This window comes from Palaemon carinicauda, chromosome 36 (genome assembly GCF_036898095.1).
Source record: "Palaemon carinicauda isolate YSFRI2023 chromosome 36, ASM3689809v2, whole genome shotgun sequence".
Taxonomy (NCBI): domain Eukaryota; kingdom Metazoa; phylum Arthropoda; class Malacostraca; order Decapoda; family Palaemonidae; genus Palaemon; species Palaemon carinicauda.
The window spans coordinates 40,694,923-40,712,805 of record NC_090760.1 but is presented as its reverse complement, the minus strand read 5'-3'; the positions used below and the strand labels follow the sequence as shown (position 1 = coordinate 40,712,805).

General features: G+C 34.8%; 1 protein-coding gene and 1 long non-coding RNA gene across 2 annotated transcripts in view; both read right to left on the bottom strand.

Annotated features, from left to right (window-relative positions):
• Positions 1–17,883, bottom strand: part of LOC137628836 (tripartite motif-containing protein 59-like) — a 281,529-nt gene that overhangs the window by 37,331 nt on the left and 226,315 nt on the right. The gene's annotated exons all lie outside the window — the stretch shown is intronic.
• On the bottom strand, positions 3,212–7,619 carry LOC137628846 (uncharacterized). Its single transcript, XR_011041404.1, has 2 exons — positions 7,410–7,619; positions 3,212–3,260 (listed from the first exon to the last, which is right to left on the bottom strand). It is a non-coding gene; the product is annotated as an uncharacterized lncRNA (long non-coding RNA).

Here is a 17,883-nt window from a genome sequence, read left to right as displayed (position 1 = left end):
TCTTGAAGACAGCAGCAGCAGAGTACTACTTCTTGAAGACAGCAGCAGCAGAGTACTACTTCTTGAAGACAGCAGCAGCAAAGTACTTCTCAAGTAGAACTTCTTCTTGAATACAGCAGCAGCAGCAGCAGAGTACAACTTCTTGAATACAGCAGCAGCAGCAGCAGAGTACAACTTCTTGAATACAGCAGCAGCAGAGTACAACTTCTTGAAGACAGCAGCAGCAGCAGCGTACAACTTCTTGAAGACAGCAGCAGCAGCAGCAGAGTACAACTTCTTGAAGACAGCAGCAGCAGAGTACAACTTCTTGAAGACAGCAGCAGCAGCAGCAGAGTACAACTTCTTGAAGACAGCAGCAGCAGAGTACAACTTCTTGAAGACAGCAGCAGCAGCAGCAGCAGAGTACACCTTCTTGAAGACAGCAGCAGCAGCAGCAGCAGAGTACAACTTCTTGAAGACAGCAGCAGCAGAGTACAACTTCTTGAAGACAGCAGCAGCAGCAGCAGAGTACAACTTCTTGAAGACAGCAGCAGCAGCAGCAGCAGAGTACAACTTCTTGAAGACAGCAGCAGCAGCAGAGTACAACTTCTTGAAGACAGCAGCAGCAGCAGCAGCAGAGTACAACTTCTTGAAGACAGCAGCAGCAGAGTACAACTTCTTGAAGACAGCAGCAGCAGAGTACAACTTCTTGAAGACAGCAGCAGCAGAGTACAACTTCTTGAAGACAGCAGCAGCAGCAGAGTACAACTTCTTGAAGACAGCAGCAGCAGCAGAGTACAACTTCTTGAAGACAGCAGCAGAGTACAAGTTCTTGAAGACAGCAGCAGCAGCAGAGTACAAGTTCTTAAAGACAGCAGCAGCAGCAGAGTACAAGTTCTTGAAGACAGCAGCAGCAGCAGAGTACAAGTTCTTGAAGACAGCAGCAGCAGCAGAGTACAAGTTCTTGAAGACAGCAGCAGCAGCAGAGTACAAGTTCTTGAAGACAGCAGCAGCAGCAGAGTACAAGTTCTTGAAGACAGCAGCAGCAGCAGAGTACAAGTTCTTGAAGACAGCAGCAGCAGCAGAGTACAAGTTCTTGAAGACAGCAGCAGCAGCAGAGTACAAGTTCTTGAAGACAGCAGCAGCAGCAGAGTACAAGTTCTTGAAGACAGCAGCAGCAGCAGAGTACAAGTTCTTGAAGACAGCAGCAGCAGCAGAGTACAAGTTCTTGAAGACAGCAGCAGCAGCAGAGTACAACTTCTTGAAGACAGCAGCAGCAGCAGAGTACAACTTCTTGAAGACAGCAGCAGCAGAGTACAACTTCTTGAAGACAGCAGCAGCAGAGTACAAGTTCTTGAAGACAGCAGCAGCAGAGTACAAGTTCTTGAAGACAGCAGCAGCAGAGTACAAGTTCTTGAAGACAGCAGCAGCAGAGTACAGGTTCTTGAAGACAGCAGCAGCAGAGTACTACTTCTTGAAGACAGCAGCAGCAAAGTACTACTTCTTGAATATAGCATCAAAGTACTTCTCAAGTAGTACTTCTTCTTGAAGACAGCAGCAGCAGAGTACAACTTCTTGAAGACAGCAGCAGCAGAGTACAACTTCTTGAAGACAGCAGCAGCAGAGTACAACTTCTTGAAGACAGCAGCAGCAGAGTACAACTTCTTGAAGACAGCAGCAGCAGAGTACAACTTCTTGAAGACAGCAGCAGCAGAGTACAACTTCTTGAAGACAGCAGCAGCAGAGTACAACTTCTTGAAGACAGCAGCAGCAGAGTACAACTTCTTGAAGACAGCAGCAGCAGAGTACAACTTCTTGAAGACAGCAGCAGCAGAGTACAACTTCTTGAAGACAGCAGCAGCAGAGTACAACTTCTTGAAGACAGCAGCAGCAGAGTACAACTTCTTGAAGACAGCAGCAGCAGAGTACAAGTTCTTGAAGACAGCAGCAGCAGAGTACAAGTTCTTGAAGACAGCAGCAGCAAAGTACAAGTTCTTGAAGACAGCAGCAGCAGAGTACAAGTTCTTGAAGACAGCAGCAGCAAAGTACAAGTTCTTGAAGACAGCAGCAGCAAAGTACAAGTTCTTGAAGACAGCAGCAGCAGAGTACAAGTTCTTGAAGACAGCAGCAGCAGAGTACAAGTTCTTGAAGACAGCAGCAGCAGAGTACTACTTCTTGAAGACAACAGCAGCAGAGTACTACTTCTTGAAGACAGCAGCAGCAAAGTACTACTTCTTGAATATAGCATCAAAGTACTTCTCAAGTAGTACTTCTTCTTGAATACAGCAGCAGCAGAGTACAACTTCTTGAAGACAGCAGCAGCAGAGTACAACTTCTTGAAGACAGCAGCAGCAGAGTACTTCTTCTTGAAGACAGCAGCAGCAGAGTACTTCTTCTTGAAGACAGCAGCAGCAAAGTACTTCTTCTTGAAGACAGCAGCAGCAAAGTACTTCTTCTTGAAGACAGCAGCAGCAAAGTACTTCTTCTTGAAGACAGCAGCAGCAAAGTACTTCTTCTTGAAGACAGCAGCAGCAAAGTACTTCTTCTTGAAGACAGCAGCAGCAAAGTACTTCTTCTTGAAGACAGCAGCAGCAAAGTACTTCTTCTTGAAGACAGCAGCAGCAAAGTACTTCTTCTTGAAGACAGCAGCAGCAAAGTACTTCTTCTTGAAGACAGCAGCAGCAAAGTACTTCTTCTTGAAGACAGCAGCAGCAAAGTACTTCTTCTTGAAGACAGCAGCAGCAAAGTACTTCTTCTTGAAGACAGCAGCAGCAAAGTACTTCTTCTTGAAGACAGCAGCAGCAAAGTACTTCTTCTTGAAGACAGCAGCAGCAAAGTACTTCTTCTTGAAGACAGCAGCAGCAAAGTACTTCTTCTTGAAGACAGCAGCAGCAAAGTACTACTTCTTGAAGACAGCAGCAGCAAAGTACTACTACTTGAATACACAAGAGTACTACTACTGAAATACAGCAGCAGCAAGAGTAGAAGTATTTCAATACACCAGCAGCAAGAGTAATTATTCTCTATTACAGCAGCACGCCAAGTGTACTACTACAATACAGCAGCCAGGAGTACTTTTTTCTTCAATACAGCACACAGAAAGAGTACTACTTAAATAAGCTTCATTGCAGCTACAGTAGCAGGGAGAATAGTACTTCCAAAATAGCACCTTCGTTGTTACAGCAGCAGTAGTTTTTCTTGAATAATACATCTTCAGCAGCAATACAACTACACTAGTGCACGCCTTTGGAGTTAAGTAACTGCAGGTTCCACTTCTCAATCTGCAAAATTTTAATTACTTTTTAAAATGGGATAATTTATAGTGCAGCAAATTTTTACTTGACAGATTTGACAGTTTTATAAAAACAGCTTTTACAATAAACAGATTTATTGATTTGTCCTATTTTTTTTACCCTCCCTATGAAATTGTTTATTACAAATTGTGTGACTTGACAGATTTGACAGTTTTATAAAAACAGCTTTTACAATAAACACATTTATTGATTTGTCCTATTTTTATTGATTTGTCCTATTTTTTACCCTCCCTATGAAATTGTTTATTACAAATTGTGTGAAATAGTTTATTACAAATTGTGTATTACTTTTTAGACTCGACAAGTCTATCAAGAGCATTATTTATGCTATCTGGTTCTTACTATCAAAACCATTCTGCCACTATAAACACGAACTTGCACCCTGCTATTAAAAACAGAAGTATTCATATGCAAAACACCTAAATCACTGATAGCTAATATCCTTCTATATAACTAAATCATAAATCATTCTTCCAATTTTACCTTAAAATGTTGGGCAGCTATTAAGACTACTTGAAATTATGACTTGGGAAGCTATTTAGAAAGCTATTGAGAATACTTGAAATTGTGGCAATCTTTGCTTTCCTTCCCATTTTAAGACAAAACTTTAGAAAGGTAATATTCCTAATAATGAGAACTCAATATTTCTTTCCTTTAAACGTAGTTTAATGATAAAAATTCGTTACTTTAAAGCTACAGTAGTGATAAGTTACATATAATTAAACACCACCAGTAAGCCATTAATATTCAAAAACTTCAAAAGCAGTTTTAATGGACAACTAATTTACAAGCAACAGAATTCACATTTGGAAAAATACTATAAAAATGGTACGATTAAAAATTACCCTTTTGAGATACTGAAATATGTAAAGTCTTTGACCGACTTTCTCATCAACGTCTTTGACCGACTTTCTCATCAACCTTTGGGGCAAACTTCACTGACTTGAAAACTATTTGAGGTAATCTTACTGAACAGATTTTTCCTAATAAAAGGGGCAAACTTTACTGACTTGAAAACTATTTGAGGTAATGTTACTGAACAGACTTTACCTAATAAAAGGGGTAAACTTCACTAACTTGAAAACTATGAGGTAATCTTACTGAACACACTTTTACTAATAAGAGGGGTAAACTTTACTGACTTGAAAACTATTTGAGGTAATGTTACTGAACAGACTTTACCTAATAAAAGGGGTAAACTTCACTAACTTGAAAACTACGAGGTAATCTTACTGAACACACTTTTTCTAATAAAAGGGGTAAACTTCACTGACTTGAAAACTATTTGAGGTAATCTTACTGAACAGATTTTGGTTAATGTCTAGGAGAGGGCCGCATGAAGATATCATTGATATTCAATTTATTTTTACTAGAATATGTAGGAATGTATGTATATAATGGTATACCAGTGAGATAATTTAGTGAAAATCAATAATAGTTGAAATATCGACAATCAAACTCACGCTACTCTTGTCTTCCTCCCAGATTTTTCTAAGTCTGTTGTTATTGTTGACTGTCTTATTTTTGCTCAAATGAGCCCTGTAACCACTATAATCCGCAGACAAACTAGTCCACTATGACGTCTTCACGTTTGGCCAATCACAGTGCGACAATACATTTTCTTTCCCAATGACGTCTTCACGTTTGGCCAATCACAGTGCTACAATACATTTTCTTACCCATCACAGTACGACAATAAGTTTTCTTACCCAGCCATTTTATTTCGTTCCTAGACATGGAGGCCATAGCAAGCACGTCATCTGATATTGCACAAGTTGAAATTCCATCTTCTTGTCCTGACTGTTTCCTAAGTTACAATGAATTTGTTCTTACTTATTCGGGGTTATATTGAAAAACTAGTGGATTTGTGCCACACACACAATTTAATTTTACAAAATAAAAATTGTCCTGCATGTCGGGGAACCTTCGCAACGGCTTCACGTTTTCCTCAGCAGCAGCACATCTTTATCAACCAACAGGATAAGGTAAGCTTCATTAATTTATGGAGTATATTATAATGGTGATAGTATAACGATGTATACAGCAGTACCATCACTTTGGATTTGGTTTGATGGATGTGTTAGGTAGTGTCCTTAAGGGGGGGTCACAGGGGGGGCGGAGCCCCCCCCCCCGGTAGGGGTACAGGGCTATTAGGCTAGGTTAGGTGGGTGTATTAGGTTCGGTGGTGCCCTGAAAATCACTGTGGCCTTAAGGGGGGGGTCGCAGGGGGGGGGCGAAGCCCCCCCCCCAGTAGGCCTAGGTAGGGGTACAGGCCCCCCAGGGTAGTTTAGTTGGTTGTATTAGGTTCGGTAGTGCCCCGAAAAATCACTTTTCTCATCCTTCCCCCACCCAAAAAACCCGCTTCCCACTGGGGTCCCCCACAATTGTAGTAGTAGGTTTATGCTTACATTTTGTGTGTAAGAGTTAAGTCTTAGTTTCTTTTTTTATTCATTTCCTCATGTTTCTATGCACTGTGCAACAATAATCTGGTTTTTTTGCCGTTTTTCGTCGTTAATACTTGAAAAACGGGTGCGGCCTTCTAGACATTTACCCAGATTTTTCCTAATAAAAGGGGCAAACTTTACTGACTTGAAAACTATTTGAGGTAATGTTACTGAACAGACTTTTCCTAATAAAAGTAAACTTCACTGACTTGAAAACTATTTGAGGTAATGTTACTGAACAGACTTTACCTAATAAAAGGGGTAAACTTCACTGACTTGAAAACTGAGGTAATATTACTGAACAGACTTCCTAAATAATAGGGGCAAACTTCACTGACTTGAAAACTATGAGGTAATGTTACTGAACAAACTTTTCCTAATAAAAGGGGTAAACTCCACTGACTTTAAAAGTATGAGGTAATCTTACTGAACAGACTTTACCCAATAAAAGGGGCAAACTTCACTGACTTGAAAACTATTTGAGGTAATGTTACTGAACAGACTTTTCCTAATAAAAGGGGTAAACTTCACGGACTTGAAAACGGAGGTAATCTTACTGAACAGACTAACTAAATAAAAGGGGTAAACTTCACTGACTTGAAAACTATTTGAAGTAATCTTACTGAACAGACTTATCCTAATAAAAGGGGTAAACTTCCCTGACTTGAAAACTGAGGTAATCTTACTGAACAGACTTCCTAAATAAAAGGGGCAAACTTCACTGACTTGAAAACTATATGATGTAATGTTACTGAACAGACTTTCCCTAATAAAAGGGGTAAACTTCACTGACTTGAAAACTATTTGAGGTAATGTTACTGAACAGACTTACTAATAAAAGGGGTAAATTTCACTGACTTGAAAACTTGAGGTAATCTTACTGAACAGACTTTTCCTTATTAAAGGGGCCATCGACTTGAAAACTATTTGAGGTAATCTTACTGAACAGACTTCCTAAATTAAAGGGGTAAACTCCGCTGACTTTAAAAGTATGAGGTAATCTTACTGAACATAATTTTCCTAATAAAAGGGGCAAACTTCACTGACTTGAAAACTCTGAGGTAATCTTACTGAACAGACTAACTAATAAAAGGGAAAACTTCACTAACTAGAAAACTATTTAAGGCAATCTTACAGAACGAACTTTTCTTAAATAAAAGGGCAAACTTCACAGACTTAAAAAAGTAACCCCGTTGGTAAACTGCTGTGACTAAAGAAATTGAAATCTTTAAAGAAAACTGTTCATAATGACTGCGAAAATTTCCTATACAGAAAGTCCTTTACTTAAAAACATTCGTTGACACAGAGATCAACTGAAATTCCCATTGTACCAAAACTTTGTATACTGTAATATAAAAATGATTAAGCAAAATGATTAAGCAAAATGTCATTTGAAATAACCTGATCTCATTTGATGACTTTACTGCTAAAAATAGTAGGCATGGAGTTTGGTTAGGCCTACTCGGGAAACCTCAGGTCAAAAGTATTTAGTATTTATTCTACAATCTAATTTACAAACAGCTTCTTAAAAGCTATTAGTTTTTAAATTAAATTGTCACTCCTTGGAAACAAAACCTATTTAAGCATAAATGATGGAATCTGATTCCCTTAAGGAAATTTGACTTATCCACTGAAAAATTAACCATTCCTACCAAGTAATCTGTGAACATACCTGTCAGATTCACCGGACATTTCGCGATCAGTTCTTCTGGGAAGATGTTACGAGATGTGTTTAACTGCGTGGAGCAACGTTCCTGAAAGGCCTTGTATCGTCTCACTGTTGTAAGTGTCCTCCTTCACCACTACCTACCATCAAGAGCTCTTTCTGAACAGCACGATGGATAAGTAACCAGAAACTTTAATCGTCCATTGGCCAGATTTAGCGCCATCGTTATTGGGAGGCAGTTTAGAAAGTTGTAACCTAAGAAGAAAGGGAAAATCAGTATCAAATGGGAGACAACCTCATTAAAACTATAATCGTGAATAAAACTATAAAATTTAAAAAAAATCTGTAAAACACCTTTAATGAAATGTTGAGAGAAACAAAATCCTTGAACAGATTTTATACTATATCAAACTAAGAAAATAGTTCAGTTTATCATTGAGCATTTCCTTAAATTCTCTGCTAAGTATAAGTATTGTATAATATATTAATTCAACAAGTAACAGTTAAAGTATTTAAATTTACATTTTGCCCGAGTATTTAAATTTACATTTTTTCCGAGTATTTAAATTTACATTTTGCACAATAATCAATCGTTTAGGGCTTTTTGGTATCTTATACGCCACAAGAATCACATTTGTCAAGATTTTACAACTAGGTAAATTAATGACCAAAATGCTAACAGTAATTAACCTGGATTTATGCAAATCAGTCATAATCCCTATCCGTAAGCATTCAATTATAATACTAACCACCTTGGCATTTAATTCAAAAGGATGAAAGGGCCATTTTAGAATATTGGTAATACTTTGAAAATAGCTAGAAGCAAAAACTCCTTAACTTTACAGCTATTAGATTATATTGACCAAATATGATCGGGAAAACAGTTTCTTACGTCAAATCCCGTCCTTCCTAAAAATTACTAAAAAAGGACCATTTCAAAATATTGATAAAACTATGAAAACACATTTTTTATGCAATATGTATTCTTAACATGGCCGCTTTAACCTTACATATTTTTCAAATTACATCATGAAAATTCTTATATTTCTGGTGGAAACCGATTCAATTCGATTTATTACACTGGCCGGATGTTCTGTTAATTTACTACAAGCAAGCCACCATCGATAAAAAAAGATGAGTGGTTTCCACACCATGAAATAACGCCAAATCAATGCCAACAAGAATTTTGAATTTTCACACTTTTCTACCACTGGCTGCTGCTGCTATTTCCAAGCAAACCATGAAGATTTCAAAACCATGACCCGAAAAGACTTACCTGTCCAAATGTGCTCATGAAGATAATGCTTCCAACCCCTCACAGTCTGCGGAACTGTCCCACTTTCCGGAAAATTTTCCAACCTTGACTTTGGAAAATCCAAGGATTCGAGGAAACTGAAGTGTCGTGCTACAGAACATGGATTCTTGGAGAAGAGGCAACGCCATCTATGGTTTGAATTCTTCCCTTTTACGTCCTTGCTGAGCAATGAATTAATCTTGGTCTGTGAAAATATGATACAAATTAAGAAAATGTTGACAATAATGGCAATAGCAATAATAAAGAAAATACTGATAACTGCAATTTTGTGTACTAGTGTCATCAAGTTAAAAAAGTAAAAAACTACAGAATGTTATCACGTATGTACTGTAAATTGGATGTGCAAACACACACAATAGAGACGTAAGACTCCTGGCGACATCATAAAATTAAAAAAAATAGGACAAATAAAAGTCAGACGATTTAGATAAATTCTTCCTAATTTAAAGATTGGTTTGTTATTATACGAAGGCAATATGATTAGCCACTATTTTTTTTTTCTATCTCTCTACTCTATGTTTACAAGCACCGAGAACAATCTTATCAATATTATTCGTTTAAAAGTAGTCCTACTTTCGACGTTAAAAGTAAGAACGAACAACCAATAAACGTAAGATTCTTAATGCTACATGATTAGTTTGATTGACAATGTTTGCTAAAATAGTCGTCGAAACTGCCTTTGATGCAACTCCATTCATATCTAAACAGAATCTGGTAGATAGTAAGTAATTCGTATTAACATACACCCATATTCATTATACATGTATACATAAATGCATAGGTTAGGTACATATATCCATTATCACGTAAATGTATCTTTATATACATGCAAGTATATTTTAAATATATTCGCTATTGATAATACATTGATTAATATTTATTTCACAAAACCTTATTTGTAAGAGCATATACACATATACTACATAGACATGTGAATGCATATATGCATTTGTACCCACATGAGTATTTCAAAATTCATGTGCAAGTATATACCGAACACTATACTAAATACATGCATACATACTGTTTATACACGTGACAATCTCCATATTCATATATACAGAAGGATATATTCATATGTACAATTTTACACAAATATTCATGCAAACATATAATAAAGAAGTTTGCTTACTAATAGCTGTCTATGTGTGTGTGTGTGTATGTGTGTGTGTGTGTGTGTGTGCTCATCCATATGAGCTTCCACCTACATACATGTGTTTACACGCATTCATTCGTCTATACACTAATATAATCACATGCAAATTGACGTTTACCAAGCTTCTGTTTGTGCTAAAGTACGTCATACAGTGACCAATTTAGATTCATATGGGAGTATTTATGTAAGTATATACCTACAGACATTATTTGAATGTGTATTTTGAAATATTCACTGATTAGAATAAAACCTATGCTTGTATCATGCAAAAAAAAAAAAAGACATGCATTTGAAACTACTCAAACAATTTTTATTTTTCAAGAGATATAAACTTTGTGAAGCTAATCAAAGATAATTTCCCCTTCATTTCACGAAATACTGTTATTTCTACCAAATAGTTATATTGACGATATACATCTAATTAAATTTTTACTGTCATTTTATTGCAAAATATGTATAATATTTAAGAGCGTGATATCCCAATCTAGAATTGTTACCTTTCAAAAATTTTGAAACTAGAGAAGAAAACTAGATAATAAAAAACTTCAAAGAAAATGTTATCTTGTAGTATTTATGGGTACCTAATCTAAAAGGAAAACACGCTATCTACCGTATATTCTCAGCTAACGAATAATGCAACTTTTATATTTTGCATTCTCGATACATTCTTTATTATATTTGCTCATATTAGTACGATATTAATAAGAGTTTACAGCATAATTTTTTTTTTCATTAGGCAATAGGAATAGTTACAAGTTTCGGTATAATTTTACTGCATTACAGGACAATGTAAATTACTTTTTCTTATAGATACGCCCTCTCTCTCTCTCTCTCTCTCTCTCTCTCTCTCTCTCTCTCTCTCTCTCTCTCTCTCTCTCTCTCTCTCTCTCTCTCTCTCTCTCTCTCTCTCTCTCTCTCTCTCTCTCTCTCTCATGAATATTCGATTGAACTCTACACAAATTTTCTATCACAAAACTACTTACTTTCGTAACAAGTCGAATCTTAATGTGATGCTTATTGGACTGTAACCAATTATGTAGCTTCCATTATCGTAATCTTCATTGTATAGACTCAAAGTTGATAGAAAGATAATTTAAAACACTATTTCATTATAAATATGCAGTCCGTAGTACTACAAAGAACTTACATCTAGGAATACCAGGATAGACAGATCAAACTCAAATTGAAGGCATGAATTATAAAGGAAGAAATTGTAAAAGAAACAATAAGCATTGTACTTAGGCCTATGCCATGGAAACTTGAAGTTGGAGAAAGTTTAAATTACCATCAAACCTACAAAGAAACTCAACAGAAAGAGGAATTGATAAAGACTAAAATAAATGAGGATGAAATTTGCCCTCCCAAAAAAGGATATATAATTAGAAACAGAAGAGAAAAGATTACTTTGCAAAAATGTTTGACCAAAGAAAGTGAATTTTCGATATATGACGGAGGATATGTACCGGGGATTAACAGAAACAGTAAATAGAAAGATAACTTAAATAAACATTCTCTTATGTATATAAATGCATACACTATGAATACACCCACTGGCGTGCATGTATTAATGGATATGAGTAAATATGCATTTAAATGTATAAATGTTCCTTACTTCTGAGTTTAAATACATATGTATGATACACACAAACGTTAATGCATTAGAATTCATAGATTAATTCAGAATAACATAGTGTATACACATCCTATCCGTACAGATATATATATATATATATATATATATATATATATATATATATATATATATATATATATATATATATATAAGTAAATGTGCGTCAGCATAATGAAATACATTTATTTGCACATATAGACATACATAAATGCACATAAAATTATACTCATTAATACATAACTAATTTATAAGTAGCTTATATTGTATATACATTTGTGCATATATATACTATAGCCCATATAGATAAGATATATTCAGATAGCATACACACACACGTCTGCAATGCCAACATAAATATAAATGGTTATGACAGAAAAACAAAGAACTATTTTAAAACTCTAGTTTAGGTTAAACTCACTTTCATAAAGGGAAATCCAGCGTTTCCTATCCGAGAAATACAATCTCTCTTGGTACCTAAACTGTCATGGCAGATGATAATCATGAACCGGAATACGCCTTCTAGTCTTTTTTTCAGATCAGTGTGTATGACGTCATTAGTGAACGTTTACTGTTGATGCCAAGGATCTTAAAGAATATAAAAAGGAACTAAAGTTTTGAAATGTCTACGAAGCTTTTGAAAAATTCATCAAAATCTCCATAAAAGTTGAATGACTAAATTGAAAATGGCAACTGGGTGAAATCCTTCAATTCTTTCTGTGTATCATAAAAATTTGTTTCCGGTGACTCAAGTTATTCTTGCTAACCTGGTAATAGTGTCGGTTTCCCCTGTGTGCGTAAACAAATCGGCGCAGAAATGAGTGACTTAATAGCAATAAAGAAATCATAATTTAGACATATGAAGAGCTTATACTGATTTATATTTCAATGTAGAGCTATTTAAACGTAAAAGTTGTCGTTAAAACTCAACGGAATATAATGAAAGCAAGTAATTAATTGTAAAATCTGGACAATTTTAGCCATAATCCTTTCTGTGTACTGTCAAAACAACTGTTCGTTCAGGCCAAAGTAGACGTTCATGATTTATTTTGATTATTGGTTCTCGAAATGCATTTTATCCGAGTGGACAAAACATCAGGTGATTATAAGTTTAAAGTAACTAATTTTCTATATAGCTCAATATGTTACATTTATATACATTCTAGAGCCACATCAATGCAATTAGAAATGTAATTATGTAATTATTACGTGTCCCTATGAGTACATCTACACATGCCAAAATGTAATATTAACGGAATTCATCGCTCAACGGAAACAACTATGCAGTTTTCCCTTATTTCATTTCCTCACGAGGCTATTTTCCCTGTTGGAGCCCTTGGGCTTATAGTATCCTGCTTTTCCAACCATAGTTGTAGCTTAGCAAATAATAAGAATAATAATATTAACTAATTTTTCAATGCGGAAATGGTACCTGAATACTAACAAGTTTTCCACGTTGTTCGATCTGTTGGGAAAATGATGCAAGAACCATTACTATATTCCTTGCGAACACAGGATAAGAAAAACAAAAGAGGAACGTTTGCTGTGATTCGTCTTGAACTTCCGAGAGAAAAGAAGAGAAACGCCCTCTGGGGCTTCGAATGATCACAGAAAAAGGATGAAGCAATGGTTTCTTGACAATAAACACTATAATGATATTTATTAAGAATAACTTAAAAATTATTATGTTGGGGTCAGAATATTCCTTATTATCAATCTGTTATTATTTCTTTAGTTGATTTTATCATCATCAACGATTTTCATAATTAAATTGCAACAGACGGGAGTTATTTGTTTTGAAGTATTGGTAACTATGAGGCAATATCAAAGATGCTAAATTTAGCTGTTTTCTAAAGAATGCATTAATGTATTAGCTTAAAGTGTACTTATAATTCCAATGTAAAATAATTACGTTTTTTTTAAATAGCTTTAAAAAGATAGTTCCTCTGCTCATAATACAAAAAAAAAAAAAAAAAAATATTAGAAAGGAATAACAACGGGTACTTGCAAGAAATTAGGACAAAACGGTGACTTAAGAGTATTTATTGGTGACCATATGGGGCCACGGACAGTTTTTAAGTCAATTAACCTGAACTGAAATGAGTAGGCCTACGAATTTATTTGTTATAGACCTCTTGCAATCTCGATAGATATTCTTAACTTATCAGTCAAGCAGTTGGTGTCTTCGTATCATTGGGATATCAAAATCTCTCTCTCTCTCTCTCTCTCTCTCTCTCTCTCTCTCTCTCTCTCTCTCTCTCTCTCTGCTATATCCTACGGGAAATAATAACTACCAAATATTGTACAATAACTCCTAAATGGTCTTTCCTAATGAATTTGGCCAGGGATTTTTCAAAAACTTTCAAGTACCAACAAAAAAATGGGGAGGAATCAGATTGGAACATCAGGAGGGACAGCTCAAGTCTAAAGAAAATTGACAAAATACCAAATAAAGGAAAATGAATAAAATGAAACCCAATAGCGTCATACAAATTCAAAACCAAAGAAGTTGAAAATAGCCTTTCACTGATAACAGATCTTAGAAATAGAGGAAGGACAAAAAGCCAAAAAAGACGAAGAAAAATATATTAATGAAGAAAATTTCTCAGCGTATCCATTATTAGATAAGAAGACACTGCAATCGTTAAGATAATGTAACTACGAAGACAGCATGGCAGTGAAATTATGACAACCATCAAACAATTATAATTTCGAAGACAATATAATTTTCAAAACAATATAAACAAAGAAAATATGATGGAAATAATATTACTTCAAAGACAATATGAACGCAAGGATAATATAACTAATAAGGAAAAACACTGTTTTTATGTATTTTCATCAGAGTAAGAAAAAAGAAATGGACATGGCCAGGATATATACAGAAAATGACAGATAACAGATGAACATCAAGAATAACAGAGCGAGTTCCTAGAGATTGCAAAAGAAGAGGAGGAAGGAAGAGAAGACGATTGATTGACGAGATAAGAAAATTTGCGGGTATAAACTATCATAGAAAGGCCATGAACAGACGGGAGTGGAAGAACATGTCTGAGGCCTTTGTCTTGCAGTGGACTAGTTACGGCTGATGATGATGATGATGATAATGATGATACGTAAAGGTTTATTCAACCAGACTTTTGGTTACATATAATCACGTGGAAATAGGCCTATGGTAACAGAATTACATAGGCATTTGTATCTATCATTAAAATACAGTCTAACGATTCTCCTGACAGCAAATGATATCGTGCTTGTCACAAAGATTTTCCTTAATCGTCTTTTTAGAAAACTTTCAGTTTTATATTCTACTATTGACTACTTCATGGTAGATTAATCATAATGATTAATTTGTTTTACACCATATTGGCACTTACTTATGTATGGTAGAGGCAAAATCTCTCAATTGAAAAGTTTAACTTGTTTATAGAAAACTTATTGATTCATATAATAGTTTTTGAATGATTTCTAACGAGATTTAATTAAACCTAAATTCTAAAAAGCTATTCGTTCTTATTTAAAGTGTTTTAAAGAAGTAGCACTTTACTCCTCCAACTGTTTGGAACAGAGACGTTCTGGAGGGTAGAACGTTTCCTCAAAACTATCTTCAAAATTAGATATCAAATTCAGACACAAACAAAAACTAAATCTAGTCAATTTTTTTTCCAGACGATCAATAAAAATATTAACATTCTCCAACATGTAATTTGAAGAACTCGATAAATTCCTGTGAAATTATTATTATTGGTATTATTTTTAATCATCTAAAGTGTGAACATAACCAAAGAAGGATTATTCATCCATTAAAAGACCATATTAATTAATTTTGATCAACACAAACTAATCTGAAGATTATAAAAAGATAGTAAGTAACCAACAAAAAACAAGAAAATATAAAGGCATCAACAGCTAGTTGAGAAATAGAGAAGTTATTACTATTATTATCAAAAGCAGACAAGCTACAATCCTATTTGAAAATCCTAAGGACATTGGCAAGAGAAGCAGGCTCGTGCCGAAAAGAAATGGAAGAGTATAGAATAAACAACAAAAGAGAAACAAAAGAAATATGTTACGATAAGTAACACGATTAAACAGAGCAGTTCCCATAAACAAAGAGACAAGACTTGTGTCAACTGAAAATCATTTGCATCAAGTTCGAACTTCTGAAATTCCACTTATTCAACTATTTGATTGAAGATTTAAAAGGTTTAAAGGCCACTCATGAATGGGAGAGGCAAGAGACAGTGACGTTCCCCTATCAAGAAGGACAATGACCTAGAGACTGACCATATATACATATGATCAGCGCCCAAGCCCCCTCTCCAAACAAGCTAGGACCAAGGAGGGCCAGGCAATGGCTGCTAATGACTCAGCAGATAATCCTATAGGCTCCATCAAACCCTTCCATCCTTAGCTCACAAGGATGGTGAGGCTGCAGCGACCAAAGAAACTAACGAGTTTGAGCAGGACTTGAACCCTCGTCTGGCAATCACCAGTCAGGCACGTTATTAACAAGTCTCCCACAACCCTAATTTAGTTACAGATGGAATGAAATTTGTAGAAAGCTGTGGTATTGGATCTTATGAAGGGAAACTTTAGGCCTAAAATTTACTGCATACCTTGGATTACGCATTGCATGGTATAGTCTGGGATATATGAATGTAATGCATAGTTAGAATTAAAACTAGGCCTATGGTTTCAAAAATGGGTTGGTCTTAATAATGTAGCTATTACCCTAGATAACATAGATATTGTTTTTTATGTTTTATCAACAAAGCAGAAAATATAGCTTACGATATCAACTGATACGGTGGTTCAACCAGAAGGTCGTCATTTCATTTTAATTTTCTATCTTATATTGTTGCAATGCAAGGAATTATGATAATTACGTATATATTTGTATAAGTACCATAATATATACCCCTGTACAGCAAATCCTGCAGCTAAAATGTGTCAGTTCCTGATCTATTTAGTAACATTATTCAAACTGTTCTTATGTGGAGTAATTTGAGGCACCATCACTTTTATCTACGAAATTTGATTTACAATTAATTTGAAAGAGATTAAATGAGCTTTTTATCAACATAATGAGTCAGTAAATAACGTAATTTGCGTCAAAAACCACATTGATTTTCAAAATACCCTGGATAGGCTAAAACATTGTTCTTTTCTTTGAAGATAAGGTGATAAGTATAAAATCGTATGTCATTTAAATTTTTAAGTTATAGTCAAATTATTAAAAATATGTAACGTTCATATTACCTATGAGTAAAATGCTAAATGTATGAACTTATGTAAACAGTATGATACCGTAAACCTTAAACTTATTTAGGTGGCATTAAAATAGCTTAGTTATTAATTAAAAATCTTCCTAGTAAAAGAAAATGGATAAGTTACTTGTAATGGTTTTGAAAGAAAATTAAATCAGATAATTTCAATGGGTAACAATTATATTCAAGTCATCTCCTTACAGAAATAATCTAAACTTCACTTGCAAGCTTCCTTAATCATTATAAATATTCAAGAAACTCTGCCACTACAAAAACTGATGAATGATATCCATAATTATTAACATTACTTTTATTAAAGAATATTCAAATTGTTTTCCAATTTCTTGATCTCAAAAGAGTTGTAGTTAAATTTTACAAATATTCTCTCTCTCATTTCGTAGTGAAAGATTCACGTTACAGAATTGCATTAATGTTTTATTGAAAAATGATAAAAACTACCGGCTTTATGATCTTACTAAGTAGAAGCAGCTCGTGAAAAAAAAAATGAATTTCCCAAAGAACTCGAATTTCCGAGAGAAAATATTGACGGAATAACACGTAAAACACAATAAAATAGATCCGTAGTCTGTGACATTAGGAGAGAATGGTGACGGAAAATCGGTGCGGGAAACGAACTAAACTCACCGAATTTCTAATGAAATTTTCTAAAAAAAATTCAATTTTGAAGATTCACATTATCAAAGTTATCTCAAAAGAAGATATTGCTAGAAATTTAATGTTAATAATAATGACACTGACGGCATTGACACTGACGGCATTTTTTTTTTTTTGCTTTTAAATGGGATGGTTTTAGATTTTCTTTTCTTTTAGAAGTTTATTTCTACCTCACCTTCTGAATGGTTACTTAGAAACCATCAATATTGTAAAAGGTATGAAGGATAATCTCATTTTAAAATTACATTATTGTTAATGTTAATTATCATATATATGGTCGTATTCCAGAAAGTACTTTATGACTGGATTGTGAATACCTAACATTTGATCCACATTCCAGGATTTCCAGGTGTCTAGAGTCTGAGCTTACAAATCCAGATTCCAAATTTACAGAGCTTAGTTATCTGCAAGCTAGTTGCACTGATTTCTGAATT